The sequence below is a fragment of the Nannospalax galili genome, unplaced genomic scaffold (assembly GCF_000622305.1).
Source record: "Nannospalax galili isolate Female #2095 unplaced genomic scaffold, S.galili_v1.0 scaffold879, whole genome shotgun sequence".
Taxonomy (NCBI): domain Eukaryota; kingdom Metazoa; phylum Chordata; class Mammalia; order Rodentia; family Spalacidae; genus Nannospalax; species Nannospalax galili.
Genome location: NW_008346261.1, coordinates 1,633,564 through 1,656,621, shown reverse-complemented (window position 1 = coordinate 1,656,621; position 23,058 = coordinate 1,633,564). Strand labels below are relative to the sequence as shown.

General features: G+C 42.8%; 2 pseudogenes; both read left to right on the top strand.

The window, feature by feature from the left end:
* Positions 1 to 1,869: 1,869 nt before the first annotated feature.
* LOC103741757 lies at positions 1,870 to 2,903 on the top strand (annotated as a pseudogene).
* Positions 2,904 to 21,701: 18,798 nt separating this feature from the next.
* LOC115071957 lies at positions 21,702 to 22,248 on the top strand (annotated as a pseudogene).
* Positions 22,249 to 23,058: the final 810 nt, after the last annotated feature.

The window sequence follows — 23,058 nt, the reverse complement described above, 5'->3', positions numbered from 1 at the left end:
ACTCCAGCTCCATGGGCTCCAGCAGCCTCTTCTGCCTTCCGTGTGTGTGTGTGTGTGTGTGTGTGTGTGTGTGTGTGCATGCGCACACACACACACAAATAAAAGTAAAATAAATCTTTTAAAACATCAGGTAAAAAGTAGACTTGGCGGTACTGGTCATGGGCAAGAGTGTTAGCTGATTGATTAGTAATTTTTGGTGCCAGGAACCAAACCCAGGCAAGTGCTATACCACTGAACTAAATCTGCAATCCCAAAATGGTTAATAATTTTAAAAAACAAGAAACAAAGTCATCCACAATTCATGGGGACAAAAATTCAGAGACAGAACTCATTGCCCTGGGCTGCCCTCCAGCTTGGCCTCTTCCTCTGCCTTCTTGCATGTGTGTTCTCTTTTCCTGTGTTTAAATGGACTTCCTCACTTGCTTTTCTGCTCCCCCATAATTCTGGCTTTTGTGAGACTTAGTCATTAGTGCCAACTTTAGCCTCACCTTAATTTGCCTTTTGAGTCCTTGAGTCCCTACTACCTACCTAGTCAATGTGCACTGATTTTGGTTCTGCAGATATCGTCCGAGTGGTTTGACTGAGGTCCAGAGTTCTCCAGTTGTCCAATTAGCAGAGGCTGGAGTGTTTGAGAAACATGGCTGTCTAGACTCACTCTTTCGTCAGATCATTTCAACAGAAAGGACTGTGGGTTGAATATACACTCCCAAACTTTCTTCAAATGTCAAACTGATACTGCTCTCCTTTTGAATCTAGATAAGTTTGGAAAACCATCAAGGAGTGTATTTTAAATTGCACTGAAAATGTATAGTCCTACTGTATCTTAACAGAGTGTTTCTATGAACTGCCGTTTTCCAGTTGCTTGCATTTCCAGTTTTGGTCTTTGATCGCTAAAGCACAGACATCTTTTCTTTGTTTGCCCTGCACTGAAAATGTCCTACTTTGACATGGTCTGTGTCTGTTGCAGTGTTTGTGTTTTCATTACGATATCTAGAAGTTACTCTGTTCCACTCTTTTAAACTAGCGTAGTTAAGGGCTTTGGATGGTTTCTCATGATAATTGCATTATGCTTTTCACCCTCTTACATTTTAGACTTACATAATTTTTGCAGCTTGAAGAGAGTTGCCTGAAAATTTACTTGTAGCTTGTGATTAATACCAGTGCTGAAGAGCCCTCCATGGCCTCTAATTTACAAATGAATTCAGAAGATCACTTGTAAGTCAGTTGTTTGGAGCTTGAAATACATGAGAGGTTATTTAACCTATAATATATTCAATCCATTATTCCACAAAGAACCACTATTTGCCTGACACAGCAGGGAACAACTGTGTGTATATGTATGGAATTACTGGTTACCAATTCCACTCAAACACATGAACAAGGGGCCAGAGAGGTGGTTCAGCAGGTAGGGGCCTGATGTCCTGAGCTCAGTCTCTGGAACCCACATGGTGAAAGGAGAGAGCCAACCGCTGCAAGTTGTCCTCTGACCTCTACATGTGTGCCTTGGCATGTACCATCCCTACTCCCCCAAATGTGGAAAAGCAAATCAAACAAAGCTAAAAACAAATAAACCAAACCAAAACCTGAATAAGGAGATGGAGTGATGGTTCAATGAGTAAAGTGCTTGCCACACAAGCACAAGGACCTGGTTTTTGGAGCCCCATCACCACTTAAAAGAGCTGGGCACTGGACAGCGGGTACCACAGTTGCATCCAGAGCAGAATGCTGGGACCTGGGCAGTTAGTACAGGAGGAATCACCATCTCGAAGCCTGGAAAGTGGTTTGTTTTGGCTTCAGATTCAGCACTCAAACTTATTTGATGACAACTCCTGACTTCAAGTGACTGGTGCCACCTGTTCAGGGGCTGCGATGGACCTCGTTCTCGGTGCCGCAGACTACTACTTTTTTACACCGTACTTGTGTCCGGTAATGTGGCCTGAAGATGACATCTTCTGACAAACCATTAGTCTCCTGATTGTCACAAATCTCAGTGCTTATGCCCTTTATTTTGTCTGTGCAACACTGAGCTATTATTTTGTATATGATCATTCCTTAATGAAACATCCACAGTTTTTAAAGAATCAAGTCTTGAGAGAGATTAAGTATACTGTCAAGTCTTTGCCGTGGATCAGTATCCCCACAGTCTCACTGTTCCTGATGGAGTTGAGAGGTTACAGCAAACTGTATGATGACACGGGAGACTTTCCAAATGTTTGGATTCAACTCATTGTTAGTGTGTTCTTCCTCTTTTTCATGGACATGCTGATCTACTTGATTCACAGAGGCCTGCACCACAGGCTTGTATACAAGCGCATACATAAGCCTCCTCATATTTGGAAGATTCCCACTCCATTTGCGAGTCATGCTTTTCACCCTGTGGATGGCTTCCTTCAGAGTCTGCCTTACCATATATACCCTTTTGTCTTTCCACTTCACAAGGTGGTTTACTTAGGTTTATATGTGTTGGTTAATATCTGGACAATTTCTACTCACGATGGTGATTTTCATGTTCCCCAGATCTTAAAGCCATTTATTAATGGGTCGGCTCATCATACAGACCACCACATGTTCTTTGACTATAACTACGGACTTCACATTGTGGGATAGAATTGGAGGCTCATTCAAAAATTGCTCGTCCTTTGAAGGCAAGGGACCACACAGTTATGTGAAGAAGATGACGGAAGGGAAGTTCAACAGCCTTGCAGAAAATGGTTGTGAAAATGAAAAATTAAGCAATGGAGAATTTACAAAGACCAAATAATTTATTGCCTGATTATTCTAAATATTTTAAATAAGGAAACAATCTGCACACAGCTCAGATACAAGTAAATGGTGTCATTTGAACATCAGCATTGTGTGTAGTGCTAAGGAATGGTCCTAATGCTAAACTGAGGGAAGACACTGGGAGGACCAAGATTTTAATTATACAGTTAAAATGTCAGACATTGGTCCAAGAGGCAGCTTGTGTCTTTCCAGCCAGCAGATCTTAGTCTGTATAGCCTCAACAACAATTTTAAATAAGACAGAAAATAAGCTATTGAAGGGACTAGGCTATGTCCTTTTGCCTTAATCTACCCTGAATATTCATTAAGAAAAAAATTTGTTGTGCTGAAGAATACTGAGAGTTAAACTGGGCGTGGTGGTACACGCCTTTAATCCCAGGACTCGGGAGGCAGAGGCAGGCGGATCTCTGTGTGTTCAAGGCCAGCCTGGTTTACATGGTGAGTTCCAGGACAGCTGGGGCTGCAGGGAGACCCTGTCTCAAAAAATACAAAAAAAAAAAAGAATACTGAGCATCAACATCATAACTGAGGAATACCAATGTGAAGATGACCCCTTGTTTCAGAAATGGTTGATTCTTCATGGGTGCCATGACATTGACTACTTGTAGGACTTCGTTCAAATGAAGCATCAGTGTGAAACATCTGGTGTAGATGTGGCTATGTCTGTATTTTACTTACTATCTGGTGTAATAAGATTATTTTATCTTCCTATATGTAGGACCCTTATTCTTTGGGGGCATTATCAGATTTTAATGATGAATAAATAAATGGTATTTTAAAAAAAATTAGCTTTACCATGATTTAATCCAGGTTATTTAACTGATGGTTATCATGTAAACCATTATTTTAATAAGCATACAGATATGAATCTGGATGTTGCTTGATAGAACATGAGGTGCCTACTACCCCCAGCATTACTGACTTCTAATGAAACTGATGCACTGCACTTTTGATATATTTCTAAGTTACAAGTCCAACTTTTTTCTAAATAAAAGAAATAATTGCAAAAAAAAAAAATGCTGGGCACTGGCTGGGGAGATAAGTCAGTGGTAAAAGTGCTTGGAGTGCAAGTGTTAGAACCTGGGTTCAGATCCCCAGAACCCATGTAAAGCTAGATGCAGTAACGCGCATCTGTAATCCCAGCACTTCTATGACAAGATGGGAGGCAAAGACAGGAGGATCTTTGGAAGCTTGAGGGACAGCTAGCCTGGCATATGCAGCAGCAAACAGGGGACACCTCATCTCAAACAAGGCACACCCCATACCTATATTTACACACATGAACACACAGACACACACACACACACACGGAAGATTGAAAAATGAGGGACGGGCTGGAGAGATGGCTCAGTGGTTAAGTGAACTCGCTGCTCTTGCAGAGGACCCAGTTACAGTTCCCAGCACCCACATGGCACCTCACAACCATCTGTAACTCCAGTTCCAGGGGATCCAATGCTCCTTTCTGGCTTCCTCGGGCATTGCATGCATGTGGTGCACTTACAGACATGCAAGACACTCATACGCATAAAATAAAAATAAGTAAAATTTTTAAAAAGAGAAAGGGGGGCAGCCAGTGAGATTGCTCAGAGGCTAAAGCAGTTGCCACATAAGCCTGTAATCCCTGGAACCAGTGTGAAGGTGGAAGGAGAGAACTGATGTCATGAAGTTGCTCTCCGACCTCCACATGTGCTCATGTGCACCCACATATGTCACACAGGTATAAATAATAATAAAAAAGCTGGGTGCACCATACATCTGGAATCCCAGTGCAAAGAAGGTGGAGACATGTTGGTCTCTAGAGTTCACTGGCTGGCCATTCTAGCTGAATTAATGAACTTCATGTTCAGTGAGAGACCCTGTCTCAAAACTAAGATAGAGAGTGACTGAAGACAGTGTGGACCTCTGCCCTCCACACACATACATGCACACATGTGCATGTGCATTCACATATACCCACAGGAACATGTGTACACCACACACATACACATATACACACAATGAATGAAACATTAATTCTTGTCTCCAGAAAGCTGAGAGTCTGGTCGAAGGAACTACTGAAGGGTACAGGAGCATGTGCCTGTGATCCCAGCACATAGGAGACTGGGGCAGGAGGATGTTGAGCCTGAGGGCAGTCTAAGCAAACAAGTGTATGAACCCTAATAGTAATAGTGCCCCTGGATGCTTGTTGCAGGAGGGTTTCTCCAAAAGTACTCATGGCATGCGTAACAGTAGGTTAAAACTGAGTAATTTCCATTTGTAATTTCATTTTTCTTTCTTTGTCTTTTTTTTTTTTTTTTTTGGTCTTTTTTTGAGACAGAGTCTTCCTGTAGCCCCAGCTGGCCTGTAACTCACTATGTAGACCAGGCTGGCCTCAAACTCACAGAGATCCACCTACCTCTGCCTCTCGGGTGCTGGGATTAAAGGCATGTGCCACCACGCCTAGCCTATAATTTCATTTTTTATTCATTGTTGAATCTTCACAATTCTTTGTGGAATTTACCTTTAAAAATCTCTAATCCTAAAGCCGGGCGTGGTGGTGCATGCCTTTAATCCCAGCGTTTGGGAGGCAGAGGCAGACGGATCTTTGTGAGTTCAAGGCCAGCCTGGTCTACATAGTGAGTTCCAGGATAGCTGGACTACAAGGAGACCCTGTCTCAAAAAGACCAAAAAAAACAAAACAAACAAACAAACAAAAAAAAAACTCTAACCCTGGGCCTAAGAGATGGCTCAAAGGTTAAGAGTATTGGCTGCTCTTGCAGATGACCTGGGTTCAGTTCTTAGCACCCATATGGCAGCTAACAACCATCTGTAACTCCAGTTCCAGGGATTCAAAGCCCTCTTCTGGCCTCTGTGAGCACCACACAAATGTGATGGATTGACATATATGTAGGCAAAATACTCAAATACATTAAAAAAAAAAAAAACTAATCCTAACCAAACTAGTTAATAATTCCTTTAAAAAAGACAGATGTACAATGGAATTATTTTAAAATGTTTTACTGATGTATAAAAAAAAATCAGAAGCAGGTGTGTGCCTGAAGTATGGCTCAAAGTATTTTCACAGAACCCAAGAATATGAACACATCTGATCAAGAAACAGATTTTATGAGCATTCCAGAAATTTCCTCGTGCCTCTTTTTATAAATATTTTGTTTATTTACTGATTTTTATGTGTATGAGTATATGGCCTGCATGCATGTAAGTGCACCCAGGTTGTGCAATGCCTGCAGAAGTCAGAGAGGTCAGAGTTAGGGACCATTGTTAGCCGTGCTGGGAACTGAACCCGGGTCCTCTGCAAGAGCAGCCAGAGCTCTTAACCACTGAGCCATTTCTCCAGCTCCTGACTTATGCTTCTTTATGGTCACTGTAGCCCCAAAAAAAAACAATAAAAAAAAAAAAAAAAGACAGAAGCTTAAACTCATTGAATAATGTATTTGAGAGGAAGAAGGATGTTTAAATCCTAACTAGTCCATTTAGAACTCAATGTGTTAGTGGGCTTGTTTGTTGGTTATGACTGGACTCAGATGCACATCACTGAAATTTTAAGACAGCAATGGTGTAAATAAGCAGTTTATTCATCTTTCATGTAGAAAAAACGCTTACGGCTGGCTGGTTTGGGAGCTTCACAGTTTTTAGAGATCCAGACCCCTCTACCTTACAGAGATGACCTGTTCCACCTCACAGAGATGGCCTGTTCTAGTGCAGTGAGGGCCCAAGATGGCTTTGGAAATCCTGCCACTGTGTCCACATTCTAGACAGAGAAAAGAGAAAAGGGGAGGGGGAGCAGAAGGGAACAAGTTTTGTGCCACCCAGCTTAAGTTAATTTCCAAGGAATCTGTCCTCAAATCCTTTGAAAAATCTGCTTGTTCAAGATTAGTCATGAGGCCTGCCTGTAGTCTGTAGGGAAGCTGGTCTTTCACCTACCACATTGACACCCCCAATGAAACAGGAATTTGTTTCCTTATTATTGGGGGGAGGGGTTAGCCCAGGCTGGCCTGGAACTCATTCTGTAGCTCAGCCTGGCTTTGAACTTGTGGTGATGTGCCTGCCTCAGAGTGTTGGGATTATGGGTGTGAGGCACCATGTCTAAGTAGAGATTCCATTAGTAAGGAAGGAGACACCTATTTGGGGAGACAATATTATCTCCTATAATTATGTTGGTTTTCATTGTAATTGTTTACTCTTCACCACGTTGCCTAATGTAAATTTTCTTCCTAATAAGGGAAATTCAGGTGTCATGTATGAGAAACAGGAAAGTTCAAAGAAAGTTCTAAAATCACTTACTGTACAAAAAAGGTCTTTTAGCTAGATTCATTTATTTGCTGTAGAGCTTGGAACCGGGCAGTAGTACTCTAAACTGTCACAGGTAGAATACTGTGGATTCGGCTCTTCTTCAGCTGTAGAGGGATCATGTCAGAAAAATCTCTATAGAAAGTGTCTGTGTGCTTGCACGTTGGGAATTGATGAGAAACATTCACAGTATTTAGTGCTCACTAGTTTCTTTCAAGTTTCATATTTCTGAGATCAGCAAAAACGTAAATATAAGTTACAATAGGGCTCAGCTTATCATTACATGGATTTATATCTAGAACAAGTTTGGTCTTGCCTCCCACAAGAAAAACTCCTTACATAAAAAGGCTAATGTAGCGTGATTACAAGGCAGGTGCTACCCTTGTCTCCCCTCCACACCATATTATTAATGTTGGGCTCATTTCCAAGATGAGCCCTCTCTAGAGCTGGGTGAGACGGAGAGCAGGCTGAACTTTCAGGCCTTACTGCCTGTCATCTTTGAACAGGTGAAGTCTGGTTAGTGTGAGCCTCCAGGGCACCCTCCCATCAGCAGTGCTAAGGATATAAGCATCAGGAAGAGGAGGCGGAGGGAGCCCCCAGCAGCTGCCAAGAGTGTGTCTCCAAAGGCGTGTTGTCTGTGCTTAATTAGGAGACAGGGCAGGGAGCAGGGTTGGGAGACAGAAACTGCAGAGGGCAAGAGGAGAAGAGGGATGGAGGGAGGTTCCCAAGTTAGGCAAGCCAGCTGAAATGAGCGCCTACAGAGCCTCCGGCTCCAGGGAACTGGGAACGGCAGCAAAGCGAGGGCCAGGTGGTTGATTCATGGACTGGCTCCAGGCACCTGCTTGTCAAGGCATCGAATTCAGTACCAGGGCAACACAGGCATAAACAGACATGGGCCTTGCCCAAGGAGTGCTGATGGTCCCCAACCTTTTTCAAGGACCACGAGGTATGGATTAAAGTAAATCGTCAGGTTCATGGTGATCAGTGTTGTAAAAGAAAGATAAGGGGCTGGAGAGATGGCTCACCAGGTAAAAGCACTGACTGCTCTTGCAGAGGACCTGGGTTTGGTTCCCAGCACCCACATGGTGGCTAACAACAGTCAATAACTCCAGTTCCAGGGGACCTGACGCCCTCTTCTGACCTCCACAGGCACTGCACAACATGGATGCACTTACACACATGCAGGCAATACATTCATACACATAAAAAATAAAATAAAATTTAAAAATAAAGGTAGGGGTTGGAGACATAGCTCAGTAGTTAAGAGCACTGACTGCTCTTGCAGAGGACTCAGGTACAAATCCCAGCACCCACATGGCTGCTAACGACCACCTGTAAAAAAAGGTAAACAAGATGTTCTAGAAATTCAGGGGGAGGGCAGTAAACCAGTAGAATGGTGAAGGTGAGGTGGAGGGAGGGAGGGGACTGAGGAAGAGTTGATCACAGTGCCCTGTGAACTGGAGTTTGAGGGGTCAGGGATCTCCAGGTAATAATAACATTTTTGGCAACAGGGCAGCTCTGAGGCACCCGAGTGATGGCAGGTGATCAGATTTCGTTGTCCTGAAGAACCTCAGATGGCACCAGGACCTTTTAAAACAGAATCTGCGGGGTCAGAGCTTCAGAAGGGGAGGAGCAAGGAAGCACTTGCTCACTCCCTTGCCCAGGAGTGTCAACATCTGTCCTAGTTTTCTTGCCACACCTGGATGCTGCCTGCCCCTGCTGCCTTCATCTGAGGTGATGTAGAGCCATTGTTTCTGTGACCTTCCAGCAGAGCCAGTTGGAGAAAGTAGCATGAATTAGAGTGTTGTGGGTGGAACTGAAGTGAGAGGAGGGGGAAGTGAGTGCAATAATAGCCCCTTTATAATAAACCTGGAGACTTTATTTATGAGTTGCCTGGTTTGTAGTGAGAGGAAGGAGCTAATATCAGCAGACAACACACTATTTAATTTATTTATTTATTCATTTATCTATCATCTGTCTATCAATCATCTATCTATCATCTATCTATCATCTATCTGCAATACTGAGTATTGAGCCTAGGAACTCAAACATGCTAGGTAAGCTCCCTACTACTGTGCTACATCCTCAGCCCAAGATACTTTTTTTTGGGGGGGGGGGTCGGGGGTGGCATCACCATCTCACTATGTAGCTCTGGCTGGCTTGGAACTCACTGTGTATACCAGGCTAGCCTCCAGCTCACAAAGATCTGCCAGCTTCTGCCTCCTGAGAGCTGGGATTAAAGGTGTGTTTTGTTTGTTTTGTTTTTAAACCTGTTTTTTCTTTGATGATGGCCACTGTACTGCCCAGTCTGGTGTGGACTCCTGGGCTCCTCCTTTCACAGCCTCCAAAGTAACCAAGATTAGAAAGGTGGTAGACCACCACACCCAATGCATAGATACTCTTTATTTGTTTACTATTTTGTTTTTGCTGTTTTCATTTTCCCTTTTCTTCCCTCAGCCTTTTCTCCATTTGGACAACTAGATGTGCTGATATTCCTCCTCAGGGGGGTGACGGGGAGGAGAAAAGGCAGAGCAAAGGCAAAAGGCTTTTAAGTTTCTAAAGCTGTGACATGGAAAAGATTGGCGACAGAGCAGAAGAAGCCTTCTTTTCCCCAGAAGGGATAAAGAGCCTGGAGACCAGGAGCCAGAAGAGGTGACAGAACTGAAGGCATGTGGGGAGGTGGGAGCCACACCTTACCCTCAGGCCAAACTCCGGGGAACTGAGGCATAACTGAGACTCCAAAGATTAGATAGCTGGGCAGGAAAGGACCTGGACTTCAGCTGTCAAAAAGAGCCTGGGAAGGATATTGGGAGGGTACATTGGGAGGGAGATTGGGCTCCTGTCCAACAGCTAGCTACACAGGGTGGCCAGGTGTGCTCAGTGTTAACTGCCAGCCTCACAGAATTTAGAATCACCTTGGAGATGGGTTTTTGGGGCATGCCACAGGGATTTTGTTTTATTTTGCTTTGTTTTTTGAGACAGGGTCTCCCTGTAGCCCCAGCTGGCCTGGCTAGAACTCACTATGTAGATCAGGCTGGCCTTAAACTCAGAGATCTGCCTGCTTCTGCCTCCTGGTGCTGCAATAAAAGGTGTATACCAGTACACTCAGCTTGCTTTGCTTTTGAGACAGGGTCTTTATATGTTGCCCTGGGGTGGCCTTGAACTCCGAGGGTGAAAAGATCCTCTTGCTTCAACCTCCTGCATAGCTGAGGCTACAGGCATGCCACCCCTCTAAAAAATGAAAAACAATGTAGATTAAAATGAACAGTTATAAAAACAATATGAAGCAGAAAGGTAAAGCTCAGAAATAAAATCAATAGATATTCTTGTACTCCAAGAAGCAAACTGGCTTTTGTTTTTGTTTTGGGGGATTTCGTTGTTGTTTTTGCTTTTTGACACAGGGTCTCACTATGTAGCTCTGGTTACCCTGGAATCCACTGTGTAGACCAGGCTGGCCTCAGACTTGCAGCAATCTTCCTGCCTCTCTGCCTCCTAAATTCTGGGATTATAAGCATTTACCACCATACTCAGCTATGAAGCAAATTATTAACAAAATAAATTTGGGGCTATAATTGGGGCTGGTTAAGAGCACTGGCTGCTCTTGCAGAGGAACTGGATTTGATCATCAGCACCCACATGGCAGCTAACAACTGTCTATAATTCCAGTTCCAGGGAATCCAATGCCCCCTTCTGACCTCCGTGGGCATTGCATGACACAGAGGTACACTTACATCCATGTAAGCAATATACTCATACACATAAAATAAAAATAATAAAATATTAAAAAATGGGGGCTATAAAAAGTGATTTATTGGGAGACTAACAGAAATTTCAAATAAAAGTAATGAGTAAACCTTTATATTATTTTATCAGCTGACTAATGACGGGAAAAGTGACTGCTGAGAAAACATTTACATTTCTTTTTGGTTTAACACAAATGATCAGCATTATTAGAATAAAATATAAAAATATGTATGTTTGAAAATGCCATAATGGAATCCACTACTTGCCTATTAATTACTTAAAAACTAATATAAAGAAATTCCCAACATTAACAAGAGTAACCTAAAACTCATTAAATGCTGCAAAGGCAATAGAGATATCAACAGGAAACTGGCAAATGTGTTTATCAAATTAAAAATTGAAATTAATATTTCAGACATTCAAGTTGAAATCATATAGCTATTAAATTAAAAGATCAATAAAGATTTTCAAACTGGGGGGCTGGAGAGATGGCTCAGCAGTTAAGAGCACTGTCTGCTCTTGCAGAGGACCCAGGTTCAGCCCCAGCACTCACATGGTGGCTAACAACCTTCCATAGCTTCAGTTCCAGGGGACTGGATGCCCTCTTCTGGCCTCCACAGGCATTACACAACATGGGTGCACTTACATACATACAGGCAATATACTCAGATACATTAAAAAAATTTAAAAATAGTGAACAAAATTAAAAAGAAAAATTTTGAGCTGGGCAATTCTGGACATTATATGACATTACTTTATTGAACTGTAAAAGCTCTAGTGAATTAGTAAAAATGCTGTGCTGTGGCCTCCCAATCTAAATAAGAATTCACATTTGCACCTAATTTTTTATTTATGCATTTATTTTAATTCATTTTTTAGATTACAGAATGCTTACATTCCTTTATTTGGTAAGGTCGACCAATTTCCCACCAGTACTACTCAAAGGTAAGGTCTGTATATGCTACTTGTGCTTGGAGTTGGCTGGTCTTACAGTAGATGAACTAGCACCAGGGCTCTTCACCTGAAGGCTTCTTTGTTTTTGTTTTTGATTTTTGAGACTGAGTCTCACTATGTAGCACTGGCTGACCTGGCACTCACTATGTAGATCAGACTGGCCTCAAACTCACAGAGATCTTCCTGCCTCTGCCTTCCAGTGCCTGCAGGGCTTCTTAATGATGCCCTTGGTGTTGAAGACTTGAGTATGTGGCAGGTGTGGCTGGGGTTGGTCCTAGAGAAACTAGTGTACCTCTGTGCAGGTTGGGCACCTAGAATGGTTCCCAGCAGGAATATGAGGGCCCAGGGCTTCACTGTGAAGTGACTCTAGTGCAGGAACAGGCCCACGACTGAAGGCTCCATGTTCCTCATAAGCAGAGTGGCTATTCTGAGTCTAGACCTGGGAAGTGGCCACTTCTTGTGCCTGCTCTTGGGACCAACCAGATTTTTTTTCATTCCTTTTTGATAGACTCTCCCTCCTGGCTCAATGGTGTATCCTTTAATTCCAGCTCTCCAGAGGCAGAAGCCAGGGGATCTCTGTGAGTTCAAGCCTAGCCTAGTCTCCAAAGTGAGTTCCAGGACAAAAAAAGACTCTTTCCTTCTCAAATGCATAACTTTTAAGGCCCAGAGGTGTCAAATGCACTTGTGCTTCTATCCCCCTCAGTGCCTCACTGGATATAATTTTCCCAGAACTCATTTGTAAACTGGAGAAAGAGTGTTTTGCTTAATCTCAGGTGCTTGAATGTTTTGCTGTGTGTGTGTAAGTGCACTGATGTGTGCAAGACATTCGTTTTTGAATGGGGTCTTGTGTAGCCTAGGCTGGTTTTGCAGCAGACGGTGACCTTGAACTTTTGAGCCTCCTGTCTCTACTTCCCTAATGCTGGGATTACAGGTTTATGCCAGTATCCTGAGCATACTACATCAGGAATTTAGAGATGTTTATGGCTTTTTCTAATCCCAGAATTTATTGAAAAACAATAAATTCAAAAGTTCTGTCAGTTAGCAGCAATTTGCCAAGTAGTCTCAATTTCCTTTGATAGCTGGCCAGGGACAATGTGTGTGTTGTGTGTGTGTGTGTGTGTGTGTGTGTGTGTGTATGAGTGTGTGCATGTGGTCTCAGCCTCAGGTGTTGTTCCTCAGGAGTCTTCTGCCTTGGTTTTTTTGGTTTTTTTTTTTTTGAGACAGGGTCTCCTGTAGCCCCAGCTGTCCTAGAACTCACTATGTAGACCAGGCTGGCCTTGAACTCACAGAGATCTGCCTGCCTCTGCCTCCCCAGTGCTGGGATTAAAGGCATGCACCACCACTCCCTGCCTCTGCCTTGGTTTTTGAGACAAGGTCTCTCACTGGAACCTGGGGTTTGTCATTAGACTGGAATAACTGGTCAGTGAGCCTGAGGGATTGCCCTGTCTCTGCCTCCCCAGTGCTGGAATTATAAGCAGACTGGCACTCCAGTTTTTTATGTAGGTGCTGAGGATTAAACTCATGCTCTCATATTTAAGTGGCAAGCAAGCACTTTACGTCCCGAGCTAACTCCCCATAGGTTATTTTATTCCAATCTTTTTTTTTTTTTTTTCGGTCTTTTTTGAGACAGGATCTCCCTGTAGTCACAGCTAGTCTGAATTCACTATGCATGGAGACCAGGCTGGCCTTGAACTTACAGAGATCCACCTGCCTCTGCCTCCCAAGTGCTGGGACTAAAAGCGTGTGCCACCACACCCAGCTATTTTATTCCAATCTTAACAACTAATGCTAACTCACAGATCACACATTACATATCACACAGCAAATATATCTATTTATATGTATATATATTCATTCTAACATGTATAACATATATGTTAAAATTGGCTACAAAGGGTTAAGGAGACTGTAGCAGAGATCAAGGAATTCCAAAGGAGCCTAACTGGAGGCCAGCAGAGGCTGAAAGGGATACAAAAAAAGTCTCTGAGAATATGATTAGGATCCTTGCTGGAGATACAGCACTTCGGGGGCAAGCCCAAGGTCCAGTCGAACTCAGGAAGTACATGAGCATGGAGGCCACAGAGGCAAAGGCAGGACCAGGTCTAGACAGATGAATGGGCAGATGAATGGATGGCAGGTCCAGATGGATAAACAGGCAGATGAGCAGGTGTAATTTGAGCAGACCACATCAACAGTGGGATCCAAGCTGAGCTGAAGTTGCTGTGACAGCAGGGTGTCCTCTGCCTGGGTGATCAAGTGATAGATCAGTGGGGTCACCCCATTGCAGCATTAAGTGTTCTCTTCTTTTTTTTTTTAATTAAAAAAATTTTTTTTAATTTTATTTTATGTGTATGAATGTATTGCCTGCATGTAGGTAAGTGCACCCATGTCTTGCAATGCCTGCAGAGGTCAGAAGATTTGAACCCGGGTCTTCTGCAAGAACAACCAGTGTTCTTAACTGCTGAGCCATCTCTCCAGCCCCCAATTTATTATTTTTATTTTATGTGTATGAGTGTATTGCCTGCATGTATGTGAATGCACCCGTGTCGTGCAATGCTGTGGAGGTCAGAAGAGGGCTTTGGATTCCCCTGGAACTAGAGTTAAGGATGATTCGTAGCCGCCATGTGGGTGCTGGGAATCGAACCCGGGTCCCCTGCAAGAGCAGTCAGTGCTCTTAACCGTTGAACCATCTCTCCAGCTCCAAAGAGTTAAGAGCATTTTATTCTGCACCTTACATTTCTTCCTGTCTGAAATACCTATGGTGTTTTCCAATTGCATTCCAATTGATACACCTAATGAAATGGAAACTTATGATAGCAACTAAGTGTTCTAGGGAAATAAGCTTAAATTCCTGTGTACCCAAATTTGTGATTGAGATACAGACACATTCACTTCACATATAAGACATGAGCATAAGTCTCAAAGTTGTGGATCTTTAACAGCAAGGCCTCTTCTATCTCCCTTTGCCTCTGTCCTGATTTACTGAGGAGAACAGATAAATTCCTGAAGTCCATCTATCTCCTAAAAATTTTCATAGGAGATTTCCCAAGTCTCATATTCTAGGTATAAATGTACTTTAGGGTTGTATTAGTTATTTTTCTGTTGCTGTGATACAATACTAATGACTAAGGCCACTTCTTGAAGAAAGAGTTTTATTTGGCTTACGGCTTCAGAGGGAAGAGTCCATAATGGCAGTGGAGGCGCGGTGATAGGGGCAGAAAGCTGAGTACTCACTTCTTCACAGGCACAGGAACCAGCACAGAAGCTAGAAATCCTGCAAGGCTTAAGAACTCCCACAGCCCACCCCCAGTGACGTGCTTCCTTCAACATGGCCATATCTCCTAAAGGTTTCATAACCCTCCCCAAACAGCACCATGAGCTGAGGACCAAAGATCCAAATACTTGGAGCCTATGGGAGTCAGTCTGATTCAGATCATCACAGGAGTGAACAAAAGTATGTTTCGTTTTTACCTTCTTGTCTTCTGCACATTTTCCTAACCCTGGGCCTCTGCCCAGCTGTTAGTCTGCTACATTCTTTCCATACTGTTTCATTTGTCTGACCTGGCCAACTTTCCCAGTACTGTTATTAACTCTCCAACCTGGCTTGTAGGTGCTGGAGGTAAAAGGATAATAATGACAATAATAATAGTGATAACAATAATCAAAACTCTATAGTTCTTGTTCCTAAGAGGATTATGAGACATTATATGTAATTTCAATTATGATGTGAGTGAAATGTTAATAATAAAATGAACACACTTTCAGGAACTCTTTTTTAATGTGTTTGTGAGTGTGTGTGTGTGTGTGTGTGTGTGTGTGTGTGTGTGTGTGTTCCTGGGGGGGTGCGTGTGAATGCACATGTATGTAGGGCCCAGCGGACAACCACAGTGCTATCTTCAGGAACAGCATCCACCTCCTTTGCGACAGGGATTCACTGATTAGACTAGACTAGCTGCTGGTGAGCCCCACAGATCCTCCTGTTCCCGCCTTCCTGGTGTTGGGAATGCCACTCCCCAGTGCATGCCACAGTACCCAGCTTTTTTATGTGGATTCTGGGGCTTGAACTCAGGTCCTCATGCTTACAAGGTAAATCCTACTTACTGAACTGTCACTCCAGCTCTGTCAGAACTTTTATAAAGCACAGAATTCAATATGGTAAGACTTTGGTTGATAAATTTACAACTTAGTTCTTGAATACCATGTTAATTTAAAGAATATTTACTCAGTTGTTAATATGCTGTTCTTAATGGAAAGTAGTTGCATCAATTGATCCATTCTACATACAACAAATTTTCATCTGTCATTGCTTTGTATCTGAATTTGATTCCTGAAGGATGTCTAAGTGAAAAAATGAGTTTTTAGATGACACAGAGGGTTAAGGTGTAGCTTAGTGGTAGAGAATTTTCTTAGCATATATGAAGCACCAGGTTGGATCCCCAGCAAGAGAGAGAGGGAGAGAGAGAGAGAGAGAGAGAGAGAGAGAGAGAGAGAGAGAATCACATGCAAATGAAAAATTGTAACGAATACACATGATAGAGTCATAAGTATTTCTGTTAGCTTGAAGCAAGAAAAGTTTATGTGCTACTCCTTTTGAATATTTATTCATTTCAGGAATTGTTTAAATCAGTGCTTCCACTTAAAACCCCAAAGGCATTATGTTTTCGGAAAAACTAATAATCACTTCCTGATAACACCAAATGATTTATGTATATTTTCCTTCTTCTCCTGGTGTTTGAGAGAAGGAATTCATGAAGCTATGCATCTGGTTTCTGTATCAGTCTTCAAAGATATAGATCCTCCCCCTGTGGCAGAGCTGGGACTGTGAAACCCTTTCACTCTTATCGTTTAGTGCCTGAATGTACTTGTATAGCATGACCTGTGGACCACCCAGAGTCGAAGCAGCCTTCTGTAAGGGATGTCCCTTATTTTGGGCATTTGTTGAGACCTTGAATTGCAGAAGGCACATCGGGTTGGTTTAGGTACCTTATTCTTTTTTTAAAAAATATTTTATTTATTTATTTATTTTTAATATTTTATTTATTATTTTTATTTTATGTGTATGCATGTATTGCCTGCATGTAGGTAAGTGCACCCGTGTCATGCAATGCCCACAGAGGACAGAAGAGGTTGTCGGATCCCCTGGGACTGGAGTTACTGGCAATTATCAGTTACTGGCAATTATCAGCTGCCATGTGGGTGCTGGGATTCAAACCCAGGTCTTCTGCAAGAACAGCCAGTGTTCTTAACTGCTGAGCCATCTCTCCAGCCCCTTATTTATTATTTTTATTTTATGTGTATGAGTGTATTACATGTATGAGTGTATTGCCTGCACATAGGTAACTGTACCCATGTCATGCAGTGCCCATGGAGGACAGAAGAGGCCATCGGATCCCCTGGAACTGGAATTATGAACAGTTGTTAGCTGCCATGTGGGTGCTGGGATTCTAACCCAGGTCTTCTGCAAGAACAACCAGTGTTCTTAACCACTGAGCAATCTCTCCAGCCCCACAGGTACCTGATTCTTAAGGTCATGACATCAGTAAGACAGCAAGAAGATTAGCTGAGAATCACTTGGGTCAGTGCAATAAGTGGATGCTTATACATTGCTAGGTAGTTTAATATAAATGTGTATTTTAGAATTCCTGATGCAGGTAACAGAAACCAGCTTGCAGTAGTTTAAAGCTTAACAAGGGATTTAAATTTCACAATGAAGGGGTCTTTCAGGGAAGGAGGCAGCCAGGCTTCCTGAAGTAGCACTGAGTTTTGGTCCTTTTGCATTCTGCTTCTCTCTGCATAGCTCATTCTTCTCTCCATAAACCCAAGTTCTAGAGTATAGAGGGTTCTGTTGTTTTGGTGTTAAGTTTGAGGAGTCGTAAAGGCCTCTGGACAATGCTTTGCAAATGTCAGAATCTTCTATAAATTCAGAAACAGTTAAATTAATGATTATCATTTTATTTTTTCACATTTATTTGTTTAACTTGTGTGTGTGTGTGTGTGTGTGTGTGTGTGTGCGCGCGCGCGCGCATGTTTCTTGGCATGTGTATAGAGACGAGAATACAATTTGTGGGAGTCAGTTCTCTCCTACGATTTGGGTCCTGGATATTGAACTAAGATCATCAGGCTTAGCAGCAAGCGCCCTTATTCACTGAGTCACACCCTGGCTGCTAATAACTATCATTTTAAAAAGCTGAAAAGACAACTTGCAAGAAGAGTTTTATAGGCATTATATAGGACACCAGGCATATTAGGAAATGTATATTTAATATGGATACATTATTGAGAATTTGTCTTAATCATCTATGGTAAAATCCTTTCTACTTTTCTAGGAAATTGTAATTTCAAATTTTATTGATCAATAAAATGAAAAACTGTATACAATCTTAAAAGCAATTTCTTCCAACTCATAATCTGTAAACCTAATACACCCCTAATGTGACTTATTTCTTTTTTTTTTTTTTGGTCTTTTTGAGACAGGGTCTCCCTGTAGCCCCAGCTGACCTGGAACTCGCTATGTAGACCAGGATGGCCTTGAACTCACAGAGATCCGCCTGCCTCTGCCTCCCAAGTGCTGGGATTAAAGGCATGCACCACTATGCCCGGCTTGATGTGACTTATTTCTATGAAAACAAATTAATCTTCATTTTTCATCTAGAGGAAATTGCACATATTATATCTAGTAAATATTCTTCCCCATTAAGAGAATATGAGATATCCAGGTGTGGTGGCACATGACTTTAATTCCAGCACTTGGGAGGCAGAGGCAGGCTGATTTCTGTGAGATCAAAGCTAGCCTGGTCTACATAGTGAGTTTCAGGCTAGCTGGGGCTACAGAGAGACCCTGCCTCAAAACAACAACAAAAATATTTTAAACAAAAAAGATAATTTGAGATACTGAGGGGATTTGGGGGGAAATTTTTTGAGAGGCGATGAAGTTGATGGACTTTGACTAGGGCACAATAGTATAGACTTTGAAGAAGTATGATGTTTACTTACTGAGTAAAACTCAGTGTTGGCTCCAGGTTACTTATTCAACTCAAGGACATTTTAGTGATAGCTACAAAGTATAAAAGAAACTTAGAGAATAGGAAAAAATCACTTTCAGCTGGTCTAGTAATTTTGGCTTTATAAAGACTGAAAACTAAAGCAATGTGATTTCATAGACTTGGCACTCCAAAAGAAATATGAAAATACCTAACAATTTTGATTTTGCTTTCTAATTGTTATTTAGTGATTTTGGTTTGGGCATTTCCAAAACCTTCTAAAAATGTTTCAATATCTGCAAATATATTTGCATAAAATTGATGTTAAAAGGTCATTAGGGCCGGGCATGGTGGCGCACGCCTTTGATCCCAGCACTCGGGAGGCAGAGGCAGGCGGATCTCTGTGAGTTCAAGGCCAGCCTGGTCTACACAGTGAGTTCCAGGACAGCTGGGGCTACAGGGAGACCCTGTTTCAAAAGACAGAAAAAAAAAAAAAAGTCATTAGGAGCTGAGGAGATAGTGGGTAAAGTGCTTCCTGTGCTAGCTTGAGGCCCTGAGTTTCGATCCCCAGCACCCATGAAAAAGCCAGGTGTGGCAGCATGCAGCTCTAACTCCAGCTCTTGGGGAATGGAGACAAACAAATTCTAGGACCTCACTGGCTAGCCAGCCTGGCAGAAATGGGGAGTTCTAGGCTCACTGAGAGACCTTTTCTCAAAAAAAAAAAAAAAAAACCCCAAAAAAACCCCCAAACCAAAGTGGATAGTGATAGAGGAAGACATGTGATGTTGACCTCTGCACGCATAACTACACATACACTCATGCATACACCTCACACTTACAAAAGCAACTAGATTACTAGAACTTGATTGATAGTAAGTCCAATACAAATTAAGTCCAGTACAAATACATTCAAGTACATTCAAGAAGAATTTAGTGAGTTAATCCCTTTTACTACAGTAGAAACTCAGGTATATTTATTTACTTCAAAATTGAGTTAATTGGGCCCAGCTTGGTTGCACATGCCTTTAATCCCAGTACTAGGGAGGCAGAGGAAGGTAGATCTCTGTGAGATAGAAGCCAGATTAGGCTACATAGTGAGTTCTAGGCCAGCTGGGACTCAGGGAGACTATGTCAAAAAAATCAAAAAGCTAATTGACTAAAAATTTTTGAGAAAGTAAACTTATTTTATAATGTTTGCAGTGCGGTAGCTGGGCCCAGTCTGTGAGACAAGCTGCGAGTCTGTGAGACAAGCTGTGTGTGCTGTGGATGGCAGAGCCAGGGAAGTGCCGCTGCCTAAGCCCTTTCGAGCCAGAAGATCGTGGTCGAGCTACACTGAGCTATGATGCTGCTCAACTTTGGTTTTGCTTATGTGTGCCCAGTTCTCCATCCTTGAAGTAAGACAGTATGTAACTTGTTTTGGATTTTACAGGAGCCCACAGTTAAGAGACTTTGAACCTTTAAAGTGTTTGAATTTTTTAAAAGACTGTGGGACTATTAAAGTTGGACTATGTTTTATATTGTGATATTAATATTAACATGACTGGAGGATGGGAAATGGAAACATGGTTTAATAGTGATGTGCTTGTGTATTATGTTGCCAAGGGGTCAATTGTGCTGGATACCTTCAGTTGTCAACTTGACACAACTGGAAAGAGGGACCCACAACTGGGGAATTCCCTCTATTGGATTGACCTGTAGGCACCTGTGAGGCATTTTTTTGATTGTTGAGGACTGTGGGAGGGCCCAGGCCACTGTGTGGCGCCAGCCCTAGGCAGGTAGAACTGGGTTGTATAAGAAAGCAGACTTGAGCACAGGCCAGAGGAGCAAGCCAGTAAGCAGTGTTCCTCCATGGACTCTGCTTCCATTTCTGCCTCCAGGTTCCTGCCCTGCTTGAGCTCCTGCCTTGGCCTCTCTCAGTGATGGACTATGATCAGGACCTGTAAGCCCAATAACCCCTTTCTGCCCCATGTAGATTTTGGTCAGAGTGTTTTATCACAGCAATAGAAAACAAACCAGGACAATGCCAAAACAAAATATTTATGACAGCATTTTTTTTATCCACTGGTTACCAACTTACACACATGACATCAGACATAAAATGAGGGCTGGCAAGATTGTTCAGTGGGTAAAGCTGCTTGCTGCACAAGTCTGGCAACCTCAGTTTAATCCCTGAAACCCACGTAAAGGTAGAAGGAGAGAACCAACTCCAAAAGTTGCCCTGTCGGGGCTGGAGAATGGCTCAGCAGTTAAGAGCACTGGCTGTTCTTACAGAAGACCCAGGTTTGAATCCCAGCACCTACATGGCAGCTAACAATCATCTGCAACTCCAGTTCTGGGGATCTGACACCCTCTTCTGTCCTCCACAGGTATTGCATGCTACGGGTACACTTAGGCATAATACCCATACACAGAAAATAAAAATAGAAAAATAAATAAATAAAAACTCCTAAAAAAAAAGCTGTCCTGTGACTTCCACCTGTATGCCATTGCATGTATGCCCATACATACAGCATACATACACACACCATGCATGCATGCATAGACACAAACGCACAATAATAAAATTTTAAAATTTCAAGTATAACGTGAAACTTACTTCTTCCAGCAGTTATCCTATAAACATTTTATGTAGTTTTTTTTTCTCCCCATCTGTATGTAAAGCCAAAGACACTCATCTAAATGATGTGAACAGCACACCTCTTAGAACCATGTGAATAGCTGTTTCCATTTAGACAGAGCATAGGAGACCTGGAATTTAAAACCCTAGATGAGGAATGACTTCCACCACTGTTTTCCAGTAAAAATCTTATGAGACTCACCATAAAACTTTGTCATCAATCTCACTAGCTGATGAGTTGCTAACTCTGCCTTGTCACTGACAAACCTACAGGGCACCGTGGATGGTGTTAGAATTTTCCCTGGAGAATTTTCACTGAAAGGTTTTGGAAGGATGACAAGCAAGGGGCCCCTGGCTTCTATATCCCCTGAGAATTCCAGTGCAGGGGAGCCCAGCATCAGAAGCAACAGCACTGGCCAGAGGAGAGGGCAAGACAGCACCTCTGCGTGCAACATATGTCTGAACCAGCCAAGGACACCGCATCAGCCTGTGTGGCCACCTGTTCTGTTGGCTATGTTAGTGTCAGTGGTTGAAGACCAAACCTGACAGACAAGTGTATCTTATTTGCAAAACCAGCCTCAGCCCAGATAAGGCCATCCTGATCAATAGTAGGGATAGCGCTGGGCAGAAGGACCCAGAGAGAAGAACCCTTCTTGTCCTCAAGGCCAGAGGCCAGAGCTAGAGAAGAGAGGGGGATTTCAAGGATAGGATTTGGAGATGGTGGCGTCCCACTTGGGATATCTGCCATAGCATTTAATATCAATGATGGATGGCCTCCTCTAGCTGTCCCTTGGACACCACAGGAAATGGATGAGCAGTTCCTGTTATGCCTCTTACTGCTCCAGCCCTGATGATTATGTTCTGGGTCCTATATCCATAGCAGGGCCTCTGGATGGTGACAAGCCACTCCTAATCCTGGGGTTTGACCTCCTAGCTAATTCTGACCCATGGAATCAGAGGTCAGAAACACAGCAAGGAGTCTTGCTTCTCCCAGAGCGCTTTGGAACTCAAAACCAGTTAGCAAGGACCTCCAAGGGTGGTCACTGCTGAGAATACCATTGTGTAACCTCTGCCTTGGGGGACAGCGTGAAATCCTGTCCCAGCCTACTCAGCAGGGCCTGACTCTACACAGGGAAGAGATGGGAAGAATTGGTTAGAGTTTCTTTCGTCTGAGTATTCTATTACAAAAACAAAGGGATGAACCAAAGGGTATTTATGGAAACTTACTTTCATCTCTTTAAATATCTCTTGGTAAGTGGCCTCTGAGACCAGCGGGGTTTCTTATACAAAGAGGTTCCCTTCTAGAGCCCAGAGCTGCTCTGTCCACCTTCCTCCCCTCCCCTTCCTCAGCAGAACACAAAGACTGCTATCCCAGGATGAGCAGAATTATAGCACTTGAAGGTGAACAGCTTCATGAATTCACTAGAGACTCAAAGGTCTTTTATAGCCTCAGGGCCAGAGAGCAGGTGGCGTGACCTCCTGTTCCCTGGTATGTTTTTCCTTGGTGAGACATGGCACCTCACAGGTTTCCCATCAGCTTTTTCCTCAAGTCATGTATACCTGCGCCTCTCTTCCAAAGGCAAACAGCCTAGATCACTGATGAAACTGAGACAGACTGCTGAGCAGTAGGAAAGACCTGGTATAGAACCTTCAGTGAAATTCAGAGCGCTGATTCAGGAACCACAGCAAG